General features: G+C 38.7%; 1 pseudogene across 1 annotated transcript; it reads left to right on the forward strand.

Moving 5' to 3' along the window:
• The first annotated feature begins 1,566 nt into the window (after positions 1-1,566).
• Positions 1,567-8,159, forward strand: LOC309620989 (V-type proton ATPase subunit F pseudogene; annotated as a pseudogene). Its single transcript has 2 exons — positions 1,567-1,610; positions 2,272-8,159. The product of its transcript is annotated as a V-type proton ATPase subunit F pseudogene (transcript).
• Positions 8,160-12,853: the final 4,694 nt, after the last annotated feature.

Consider the following 12,853-nt stretch of genomic DNA (forward strand, 5'->3'; position numbering starts at 1 on the left):
CTTGCTGAGTCCTCACATGGCACAGAGAGAGAGAGAGAGAGATGGAGAGAGATGAGATCGATCTCTGGTGCTTCTTCATTTTTTATAAGGACATCAGTTCTATCAGATTAGAGCTCCACCCTTATGACCTCATTTGACCTTTATCACCTCCTTAAAGGCCTTACCTCCAATAGAGTCTCATGGTGGGGGGTGGGGCGGCTAGGGTTAAACATATGACTTTAGAGGGACACAGTTCATTCCATAGCAAAGACTGCTTGCCATGAGGCACAGACTGTTTAGAGACAGAATAAAATAGAGAAAACCAGGCTAGAAAATGATTCTCCATTCCTTCCATTCCATTCCAGTGTCTGGATATTGCAATTACAAATGGAAGCAAGAGCTTTCAGGCCTCATTAAATAAATCTTGGTTATACGGTCATGATTAAGATCAAAGGAACCAAAAAGCTGATTGGAAACTCAGAGGCTCAACTCTTTGTCCCCAGTGCCAGAGGTAGTTGATGCTTCCAAATCCTGGGGGACTTCTGGGGTGGGTGGATTGTCACAATAATTCAGCATGGCATAAAAGTCAAATATGTTCTTCAAAAATTGACATGTAAAAAAAAAAAAAAATTGACATGTGCCATTGGCAGCCTAGAACTCAACAGTAGCAAGCCTAAACTTAATCAACAGTACATTGGAGAATACAGATAGTAGGAATTATATTAGAAATTTAAGGCCAAGTACAAAAAAAACCAAAAGGTTGCATCTGAAAACTACTTGTTAAGTCAGAATAGAAAGTCTACTCTTAAAAAAGAAATGGTTCTGACTTCCAGTTTTAGGTCTGACACGTAAAGAGCTTCGAAGTACTCACAAGAAGAGAGCTTTGGACTTCTCTGGCAGCATAGTGGTTAAGAATATGCCGGCCAATGCAGGAGACACACGTTCAATCCCTAGTCCGAGAAGATCCCACATGCCACAGAACAACTAAGCCCGTGCACCACAACTACTGAAGCCTGTGCGCCTAGAGCCCGTGCTTCGCAACAAGAGAAGCCACCGCAATGAGAAGCCCATGCACTGCAAGGAAGAGTAGCCCCCGCTTGCCTCAACTAGAGAAAGCCCATGCACAGCAATGAAGACCCAACACAGCCAAAAATAAATAAATAAATAAATTTATTTTAAAAAAAAAGAGAGCTTTCCTCAAGGTAAAAATCAACAATTCTTATATTCATCAGAGAATGGAACTCATAGGGAAACTCCTGCCCTCCAAACTAGAGAGACAAACAGAGAGAGAAAGCAAGAACACCAGAGGAAATTTTAGCCTCTGACACCACAATTGCAACAAAAAGTATACACAGCCTACCTCCTAGTCAGATAAATTTAAACCTCACACTACCTCAGTTCCTTTTACCCAATACATCATGTTTGGCAATTAAAAAAATCACAAGTCATACTAAAAGACAAAAAACCCACTCTGAATGAACAAAGGAAGAATCAGAACCAGACTCAGATATGGCAGACTCAGATATGGCAGAACCAGACTCAGATATGGAATTATCAGACTGAGAATTTAAAATAGCTACGATTAATATGCTAAGCATTCTCAGGGAAAAAGTAGATAAATGCAAGAAAAGGTAGGTAATGTAAGAGATGAAAACTTTAAGAAAGAATCAAAAGAAAATGCTAGAAATCAAAAACACTGTAACAGAAATGATGAATGTATTTGATGGTTTCACTCATAAAGGAAAGAATCAGTGAACTTGAAGATAGATCAATAGAAACTTCCAAAACTGAAATACAAAAGGAAAAAAAAATGAATGAAAAAGACTGAACAGAATATTCAAGAACTGTGGGACAATTACAAAAGGTGTATATACATGTAATATCAATACCAAAAGGAGAAGAAAGAAAGGAACAGAAGAAATATTTGAAGTTTTAAAGGCTAAGAATATAAAGCAGAAACTAACACACCATTGTAAAGTAATTATACTCCAATAAAGATGTTTAAATAAATAAATAAATAAATAAATAAATACATGCATGCATGCATGCTGAGAATTTTCCAAAAATGAACGACAGACACCAAACCATACATCCAGGAAGCTCAGAGCACAACAAACATGATAAATGCCAAAAATTTGATATCTAGGCATATCATATTCAAACTGCAGAAAGTCAAAGACAAACAGAAAATGTTGAAAGAAGCCAGAGAAAATAATGTCTTACCAACAGAGGAATAAGAACAATTAAATCGAACTTATCTTCAGAAACCATCCAAGCAAAAAGAGAATAAAGTAAAATATTTAAAGTATTGCTGACTGTGAGGGTGGCAGAGAGGGGGAAGCTAATTGTGGTGATGGGAGACGAGGACACGGTGACTGGCTTCCTGCTGGGTGGCATAGGGGAGCTTAACAAGAACCGCCACCCTGATTTCCTGGTGGTGGAGAAGGATACTACCGTCAATGAGACCGAAGACACCTTCCGGTGGTTTCTAAATCAGGAGGACATCGGCATCATCCTCATCAACCAGTACATCGCAGAGAGGTGAGGCATGCGCTCGATGCCCACCAGTGCTTCTTTCCAGCGGTACTGGAGATCCCATCCAAGGAGCACCCCAATGATGCTGCCAAGGACCCCATCCTGTGCAGGGCCAGGGGCATGTTCATGGCCCACGACCTGCGCTAGGGGACTCCCCACAGTCATGCAGCCTCTCCCCAGGCTTGCCATCAGCCCTTCTCTAAGATTTGAGCCTCTGAGTTCCAATTCCCTGCCCCTTCCCACTCCACTGAGAGGCTTGGTGAGGTGCTTCCAGGTTGCTGGAGCTCTGCCATTGAAATCAAGGCTGGTTAGGGTTAAAACAAAAAAAGAAAAAGAGAGGAGACACAGATTATTGGTATCAGAAATGAAAGAGGAACCAGCTCTACTAATCCCATGGACAGTAAAATGATAATAAAAGAATACAGTAGACCCTTGAACAACACAGGTTTGAACTACAGAAGTCCATTTATACACAGGTTTTTTTTTTCAATAAATACTACAACACTACATGATCCACAGTTGGTTGAGTCCTTGGATGCAGAACCCTGGATACGGAGGGCCTACTATAAAGTTATGCATGGATTTTTTACTGCACAAGGAGTCTGTGCCCCTAACCACCACATTGTTTAAGCGTCAACTGTATTTTGAACTCTACACCCACAAATCTGATAAAAGGTGAAATGGACCAATTCTTTGAAAGACACAGTCTACCAAAACTCACACAAGGGGAAATAGGCAATCTGAGTAGACTTACAACTATTAAAGAAATTGAAATCAATAATTAATAACCTTCCAAAATAGCAAGGACCAGGCCCAAATGGTTTCACTATTGAATTTCACCAAACATCTAAGAAACAAATGATACCAATTCTCTACAATCTGTTCCAAAAAATAGATGCACAGTGAACACCTCGTAACTCATTTTATGAGGTCAGCATTATCTAATACCAAAACCAGGCAAAGACATTACAAGAAAGGAAAACTACCAATCAATATCTCTCATGAACATAGATTCAAAAATCCTCGGCAAAATATTAGGAAATAAAATCCAACGATGTATAAAAAGGATTATACACAACAACCAAATGTGTATTCCAGGTATCCAAGGGTAGTTCAAAATTTTAAAGTCAATTAATGTAATTCATTACATCAACAGGCTGAAGCAGAAAAATCATACGATCATATTAGTAGATGCAATAAGAACATTCAACAAGATACAACACCCTTTCATGATAAACTCTCAGTAAACTAGAAATAGAGGGGAAATTTTTTCAACTTGATAAAGAACATCTTCAAAAAGACTACAATTAATATCATAATGGTGAAAAACTAGATGCTTTCCCCCCTAAGATGGGGAACAAGGCAAGGACGTCCCTTCTCACTACTCTTTATCAAAATTGTACAGTACAATTATAAATTGTACTGTAAGCCCTATGTAATGTAATAAAAAAAGACAAGAAAAGGAAGGAAAATGTGTACAGATTGAGAAGAGGGAGTAAAACTGTCTTTGTTTGCAGGTGATGTTATGGTCTATATAGAAAAATCTCAAAAAATTGACCAAAAAACCCCTTCTGGAACTAATAAGCAATTATTGCACAGATGCAGGATTCAAGGTTAATATATGAAAGTCTATTGTTTCCTATATATCGGCAGCGAACATTTGGAATTTGAGTATAAAAAGTAAAATACCATTTACATTAGAAGCAAAAAGTTAAAATACTTAGGTATGAATCTAACAAAATTTTATAAGATCTATATGAGGAAAACTACAAAACTGATGAAAGAAATCAAAGATCTAAATAAATGGAGAGATATTCCATGTTCTTGGGTAGGAAGACTCGATATTGTTGAGATGTTAGTCATTCCTAACATAATCTATAGATTCAACACAATCCCAATGAAAATCCCAGAAGTTTACTTTGTGGATACCAACAAACTGGTTCTAAAGTTTATATGGAAAGGCAAAAGTTCCAGAATAACCAATTCAACATTGTAAAGGAACACAGTTGGGGGACTGGCAGTACTCTAGTTCAAGACTTACTCTAAAGCCACAGTAATCATGACACTGTGGTGTTGTTAAAAGAATAGACAAATCAATTTAACAGACCAAAAACCCCAGAAATAAACCCACACAAATATGAGCAACTAATTGTTGACAAAGGAGCAAAGGCAATCCAGTGGAAAAGGATAGTCTTTTCAACAAATGGGGCTTAACAACTGCCATTCATATTCAAGAAAATGAATCTAGACACTGACCTTATATCTTTTATGAAAATTGACTCAAAATCAATCATAGACCAAAATGTAAAATGCAAAAATATAAAACTTATAAAAATATAAAAAGATAACAGAAGAGAAAATCTAGGTGACCTTGTGTTTGACAATGAGTTTTTAGATACAATACTAAAAGCATGCTCCATGAAAGAAAAAATAGCTAGGTTGGACGTCATTGAAGTGAAAAACTTCTGCTCTGCAAAAGACACTCTGTTAAGAGAATGCAAAGACAAGGCACAGCCAGGGAGAAAATATTTGCAAAAGCACATCTGATAGAGGACTTGTATCCAAAACATATAAAGAACCCTTAAACCTCAACAACAACAACAACAAAATGAACAACCCAATTTAAAAGCTGGCAAAAGATCTAATCAGCTTACCAAAGCAGACATACAGACGGCAAATATGGCACATATGAAAAGATGCTGCACATCATACGTCATTAGAGAATTGTAAATTAAAACATCAATAAGATACTACTACACACCTATTAGGATGGCCAAAATCCAAAACTCTGACAACATCAAATGCTGGTGAGGATATGGAGCAACAGTTCTCATTCATTGCTGGTGGAGATATAAAATGGTACAGCCACTTTGGAAGATAGTTTGGAAATTTCTTACAAAGCTAAACATAGTCTTGCCATATTTTAGCATTCGTGCTCTTTGGGATTTATCCAAATGCATTGAAAATTATGTTCACATAAAAACCTACACAGGAATGTTTATAGAAGATTTATTTGTAAATGTCAAAGTTGGAAGGAACCAAGATGTCTTTCAGTAGGTGAATGGATAAACAAATTGTGATGCAGTCATGCAATAGAATATTATTCTGTGATGACAAGAAATGAGGTATCAAGCCATGAAAAAAAAAATGGCAGAAACAAGCATAGTGTTACCTGAAAGAAGCCAATCTGAGGGAATTTCCTGGTGGTCCAGTGGTTAAGACTCCGTGCTTCCATTGCAGGGAGTCCAGGTTCAATCCCTGGTCGGGGAAGTAATCCCGCAAGCCATGCAGCGCAGCCAAAAAAAAACAAAACAGAAGAAGCCAATCTGAAAAGGCTATATACCGTATAATTCCACCTGCAGTTAAGTCCCCTACATATGAACAAGTTCCATTCCGAGAGCACGTTGTAAGTCCAGTTTGTTCCTAAGTCCAACAAAGTTGGCCTAGGTACCCAACTAACACAATCGGCTGTACAGTACTGTACTGTAATAGGTTTATAATACGTTTGCATCTTTGAAAGTTCGCAACTTGAAGGTTCGTATGTAGGGGACTTACTGTATATGACATTTTGGAAAAGGCAAAACTATGGAAACAAAAAGATCAGTGGTTGCCAGGTGTTGAAGAAAGGGGGAAGGAGGAATCGTTGGAGCATAGGGAATTTTTTAGAGCAGTGAAACGCTTCTGTATCAGAGAGAGAGAGGAAGGAGAGGAAGGGTGGGAGGGAGGGAGGGAGGGAGGAAGGAGAAACAATTTGTATAGATCAGCATTTTCTAATAGCATTTTCTACATTAATGGACATGTTCTATATCTGTGCTGTCCAATATGAGAGCCACATGTGACTACTGAACACTCGAAATGTGGATAGTGCAGCTAAAGAACTGAATTGTAAATTTTATTTTTATTCATTTAAATTTAAATAGTCACATGTGGCTAATGGGTACTGTATTGAACAGCACAAGTATATATACTTTTCTCAACTGAGAAAATTCAGTGTTGAAAAACATCTGTTGGGTAAGTCATTTTTGAGAGTCTACTACACTTAAAATACTAACTTTAAATATTCTGCATATTAAAAGAAGTAAAATCTGTGCTCCTCCTCCTGGAAATTTATTTGAGGGGAAATGCATGAACAATTAAGTAACAACTGAAATGTGACCTATGAAATGTAACCTCTACAGATAACCTACAGACACTACTTTAAACTGTAAGTGTGAGGATATAAAGAAACTTAATTATAAGGATAGAAGTGAAAAGAGGTTAATAAATAAATGAAGTCTTTAAAAGGAATGGAAAAAGAATATTACATGTGACCTAAAACCTGTTTTTATTCTCACCTACCAAAAAATTCTAAATATTAATAGTGCACTAGGAGGGTTTCAAGTAACATTTTGAGACATTCTTATTTTATTCATCCTGTCACAATTTGGACAGTTTGAGGCCTGTATTTTAATAAATGTCCACAGCTAGCTTAAAAATGTTCATTACTGGAGGAAAACTCAGCAGTTGAATATGATCACCAAAAATTTTCAGAGAAGTTCTAGAATATCTATAGACTTCCCATTAATATGTTAAAATTTAAATGAAAAACACCTTATCTTCTGGGAAAATCTTAATTTCTAAAAGTTTAACACTTCTTAACGAAGTGCTAACAAGATATCAGTGGGGTAACAGTGTGGCTCCAAAGTCAGCTTCTCATCAGAATCACTAGAGGCTAAAAAAAATGGTTCTGAAGAACCTAGGGGCAGGACAGGAATAAAGACGCAGACATAGAGAATGGACTTGAGGACACAGGAATGGGGAAGGGTAAGCTAAGACAAAGTGAGAGAGTGGCATGGACATATATACACTACCAAATATAAAATAGATAGCTAGTGGGAAGCAGCTGCTTAGCACAGAGAGATCAGCTCGGTGCTTTGTGTCCACCTAGAGGGGTGGGATAGGGAGGGTGGGAGGGAGACGCAAGAGGGAGGAGATATGGGGATATATGTATAGGTATAGCTGATTCACTTTGTTATACAGCAGAAACTAACACACCATTGTAAAGCAATTATACCCCAATAAAGATGTTAAAAAAATAAAAAATAAAAATTTTAATTCTCTGTGAAGAAAAAAAACAAAAAATCTCGATTCCAAGGCTGCTCTTGGGTTACAGTGGGCCTAGAAATCTGTATTCTCAGTAACTCCCCAAGTGATTTCAATTATGGGGGGTATGGTACCCATTCTTTTTAAGAGCTCACAATTTCTGTTGCCCATTGCTTTGCCTCAACTAATGCTGAGAGACTGGAAAGAACCCACCGCTTCCCCAGTATCCTGTCATTTTGTTTACTTCCAGTGTTCCTGTTTCCTATCCCACTCGCTGCAACACACACAAATCCACTTTCCCCCTACATCACTTGTGTGACTCTCAGCAGCATGATTGTGCATTCTAGATATGTGAATGGACTCTGAATTTAACAAAGATCTCCTTTAATTTAAACAGAGCTCTAATTTAAAACAGTGCTCCTTTAATTTCAGCACTTATTCATTTGTAATATCTTTGTACCTTTTATTTATCATTTGATATTGATCTGGATTTTGAATACTTAGTGTTTTTTTGTCATTACTCTTAGTGTGGAGTCCATTTTGTTCTTTAAATAGCTTACCTATGTCTTCACCTTCTGTGGAGTACTGAAAGCCAGGGAAGTCTTGGTTCTATCAATTTGGACTTGGATGCACATTTGATAAAATCCAGAACTTAAGGCCCCATCTCTTTAGATCACAGACACTTGATCTAGACTTCTAGCTTTCAGTCGCAAATGTCACATTAAATCCAACTCATTAAATAAATATCTAACAAATGTAGGCCACTTGGTCATTGAGTGTTTAGTAGATATTAAAGTCTGGAGAAAAATTACATTCTACATTCTACACGTCAATCGCCGACAAAGCCTGAAATTCAAATCCTGACGGTGGATTTTCGTTTCCCTTTATTCTTGCTCTCTGAATATCCTATGCAATTTTTAAGCTATTTTCTCTGTAGGGTTCTTCTTTTAAAAGAAAAATCACTGGCAGTGGCTTAAGCAAAGCCCTGCAGTAATCAAAGCAGTATATAGTCATTCGATGAAGAAAAGTAGGGAGGAATAATTTAAAGAGCAGCATTCTTTTCTTGGGGCTGAGTTTCTTTACCCATCTGCAAGCTGAAAAGAACTAACTAGGTGGTAGGAGTCTGCCATTGTTCACTAGGTGGTTTGCGTATGCCAAGCTGAGATTTTTTCGGAGTCTTCCAAAATTGCCTAATAACAAATAGAAAGAATAGTTTGATAACAGCAGATGTCTCTGAGTAGTGGAGATTATATTGTTATTGTTGTTTTTCTTTGTGCTGTTCCTACTTCCCTCCCTCTCTATAACGATCACTTTAAACATTAAACATTAATATTTTTGAATAGATTTTTACAATGAAATGGAAAAACCAGTTAGAAGAAACATAAGAATGATTTTCTAAAACTAAACGGGAATTTTGAAAAACTGATAATCCTCTTAAACATTGATTGAGATGTTTTTATTTTGACCTGGGTTTCTTGCTCTATAATGAAAGAATGGTATATGGTAGCACATAATTATAAAACTTGAAGTTGTCTCCCAATATCAATGGATACTCTAAAGGTGTGTTTTCAAATGAAAAGATTTTTAGTAAAGTCACAAAGCCCTGTTACAGTTCCCTGATGAATAATTTTATAATATTTAAAAATCATATACATATCCAAATATCATAGAGGGAAATATTTAAGTACTAAAATCCCATTGAAGAGGCATTGCTAAAATATATGCCGGAGGCACAGGTTTCAGAAATGGTTATATTTAATATCTTTATTAATTAGCTAGTACATGACTAAAACAGTATTTTAACGACAGTCATGAGTTTTGTTCCACTGAGAGATGAAGACACTAATGAATACTAAAATTACCCAGGAGATGCACTAATATAGCTCTAAATATGTTACTTATATGCTGTTTTTTTTTAAATGTCAGCTATCTTGAGCCACCATCTTGTTTCTCTTTTATTTGAAATCCTTTGAAATACAGCATTTAAGAAAGTAACTTGATCAGATCAACATACTTCTAATTATCTGTATACCCTAAGTCCAAATCACAAGATAAAGGCTGGGTTTGCATTGTAGCTTTGCCTAGGAAATTGCTTTAGTTTTTAAATTTATTTGAACTGTAAAGAGGAAAATGGATGTGTGTTTTTAGCTGTACTCCTTTAGACTTCTGCAGGCATCTCTGGGTCATTGCTCTGAGCCCCTGTCTCTATTCCCTGCCTTTGTCTTTCCCAGATCAACTATGTGTGTCTTCTGCAGGAACATGGCCTGCGCCAGTTTCTGAACTAAACATTGTAAGAATAGCAGAAAGAATACCAATAACCTCAAACCTAACATCTGGAGAAGTCCAGAATCAGGTCTTTTGAAAGACACAGTACCCTGTACCACTTGGATGAATTTCAGGCACTTGTGTAGCTTATTACCATGTTCCCTTGCCACTTCCACTATGTAAAGCCAGTTTATAAGATAGAATTTCTCCCTTGTGGTTTCCAAACATTCCCATTCTCCACTGAGCCTGAATATCTACCCTGTATTCACACCTTTTTTGATTAGGTCCCCTACAGCTGGGCTAGCTCTAGCATATTTTCCCCCTGGAGGTTTGGGTACTTACAAAATATGCATCTACTCTCCTTTAAGTATCTGTAACATAGTAGTATTCTTTGGGAAATTTAGGACGACCTATATTTAACATGACCCTTAGAGTATGTCTCTCAATGATCAGGCATCTCAAGCAAGTTTTGGATGTGGTTGCATCCTATTCCAAAATTGAAATTTTGGAAACGTATCAAGAGTTGATAGTTCATGTCACTTATTAAGGTCTTTGTGCTTTAGATATCATCTTTATTGGCACTAAAGCAGCCATTTTGTTTTGAAAATGTGCCTGGCCGGTATTCTTGCCCCGTCCAAGGGCCACTATACTGTCACTGAAAACATTCAGAAAAACATAAGCTGAGGATCTGCCAGGAACATCATAGACAGCATCTCCAAAATGTTCTGTGCTGAAGTCCTGAGATTCGATGTGAAAAAAAAAATGGCAGGAGGACATGCTTTTCATGGCCAAATATGTTAAGAAAACTCATCATGCTATATCATCCCTCTTGGAGTTTCTTAGTGCATATTGACATATTGAGGGCTTTGGGAAGTCTTGCAGTGAAAACAAAACCAGAAACTAAAACTTACTCAACTTTATTTAAATAATTTGCCTTTTTTTGAATAGCACCTATTATTACTTCACAGGTCCTGTTTTTGAAAATACTGATGTAAACACCACTCCAGCACTGATTAGGGGGTATATTTGATTCCCTGTAACAATGTCTCAGCAAGACATGCAGGCACAGTCTGACGTGCCACCTGTCATTTTTGTCACTCCCTCCCCAATAGGTCCCTGGCACGCCCTCAAACTTGCTTTTCACTGAGTACCATGATTTCTCCAAAAACCTCCCATATGAACTGAGAATAATAAAACTCCAGAAGAGAGGAACCTCAGAGGCCTGCTGTGAGACCTGGGAGGCCCAGACAGAGTTTCAAGCTAAGGACCCTCACTTCGCCCTCAGCTAGGTTTGCCAGACATCCTGTTAATAAAAAAAAACAGGTCCTATATTTCTTTGTCCAGTGTTATTTTCTCCTCAGACCACTCAAGGAAGTGAGGTCTGAAGGGGATGAATGACCCCAGTTAGGCAGAGGGAGGAATTCCATACTGTGTCAGGAGTCAAGGTGAGGAACCAGCATGAGCAGTGAGGGGACTACTAACCCCAGAAGAGAGGGTGTCCCCCAGAGTCAAGGCCCTGCTGTCAACCTTGGGAGGGCCCAGACAGAGGTGACCATAGGAGATGTCTCCATCACTTCCTTGTAGGAGTCTCAGAGAGATGAAGGCCTTGGTCTGAAGGGAGATGGCCTCAGGTCAGTAGACTGAGTGTCCCAGGAACTGCTAGGAGTCAGAGTGGGGACCCAGTGCGCCTAATAGAGCCCATTTCTCCCTGCCCTACTGTGAGCCCTGGGAAGTCTCCAACTGGGTTGGCCGGCTGAGCTGTGAAATGCCTTCTCAGTTCCTTCTTCAAGTACTTGTGGAACAAACAGGACAGGAGACCTGTGAGGCCCTAGAACACTGCCCTTAGGAAAAGTCTGGTGGAGTTGGCCTTCGTCAGAGCAAACAAAATTGAGTTTACCAGCTGACACCACTTACATCTTCCTCCTCTTCCTTAGCCTGCGGTGGCCCTCTGCCATGCCTCCTACCCCCACTCCTGCCTACTGGTACCAACAAGAGCGCTCATGCCTCAGTATCAGAAGCAGTGGTGCTGCACACATGAGCAATGCTTTCAGGCCCTCAAGGAGACACAAAGACTCAAAGTCAGGAGTGTTCATAGGCACCTCATCAAGCAGGACTCCAGCGGTCCAATAGAGGAACGAAGTCAGAGAGCCATGCAGCTTTGCCAGACACTAAGAAGTTGCCCAAACACACTCTTGACTAGAAAGTGGTTTTGTTGGTGAATTCCCTTGTGCTCAGTTATCAAGTTAAAGAGCCCATCACAAAGTCAGACATGGTGAATAATGTCATAAAAAATGATAAGGAGCACTTCACTTCCTGGGATCCTTAGGGGAGCCTCTGAGCACATGAAGCTGGTCTTTGAGGTTGATGTGAAAGAAGTGCACCACTCCTATGTCCATCTCAGAAAACTGGACCTCACCTAAGATGAGAGGCTGAGTTATGTAAAGGGCATGCAGAAGATCAGCCCCCTTGTGACTGTTCTGAGCCTAATATTCATGAAGGGCAAAAGTATATCACTGTGCGAGGGATGGGACCTGTCCTGTGCTCTTGTGCCAGAGCAGGAGAACACAGTATGCAAATTAAATGTTTCATTCACATCGTCTTCAGGGAGTTTCTGAGAAATAAGTGTAATCCTCCTTTGAGGCAAGGTGGTAAGAAGCCACTGGGCACCTTTGCACTGGGCTGGGAGGGTCAGAGCCCTCTCCATCAAAAGGGCATTCAAATTAAGTTATCATGTGTATAATCTGATAAACTCTATACAAGTTCTGGGTTTTTGGTGATGGTTAAATTAATGAAAACAAGGGTAGTTTAGATGGAAGGGCTGCTCGTAGGGAGGGAAGTTGGTGATCCTTGACACAGACTTAGGGGGTTTGTGTTGTATCTAACTGGGAAAGTATATCTTATACCCATGCTGAATAATTTATCATGTAATAGGGAAATATTACTTAGTTTTTCTTGCTAATAGGCATTTTGGATGATTGGGTTTTCTTTGTTC

This window comes from Balaenoptera borealis (assembly GCF_965194805.1).
Source record: "Balaenoptera borealis genome assembly, chromosome: X".
NCBI classification, from domain to species: Eukaryota; Metazoa; Chordata; class Mammalia; order Artiodactyla; family Balaenopteridae; genus Balaenoptera; species Balaenoptera borealis.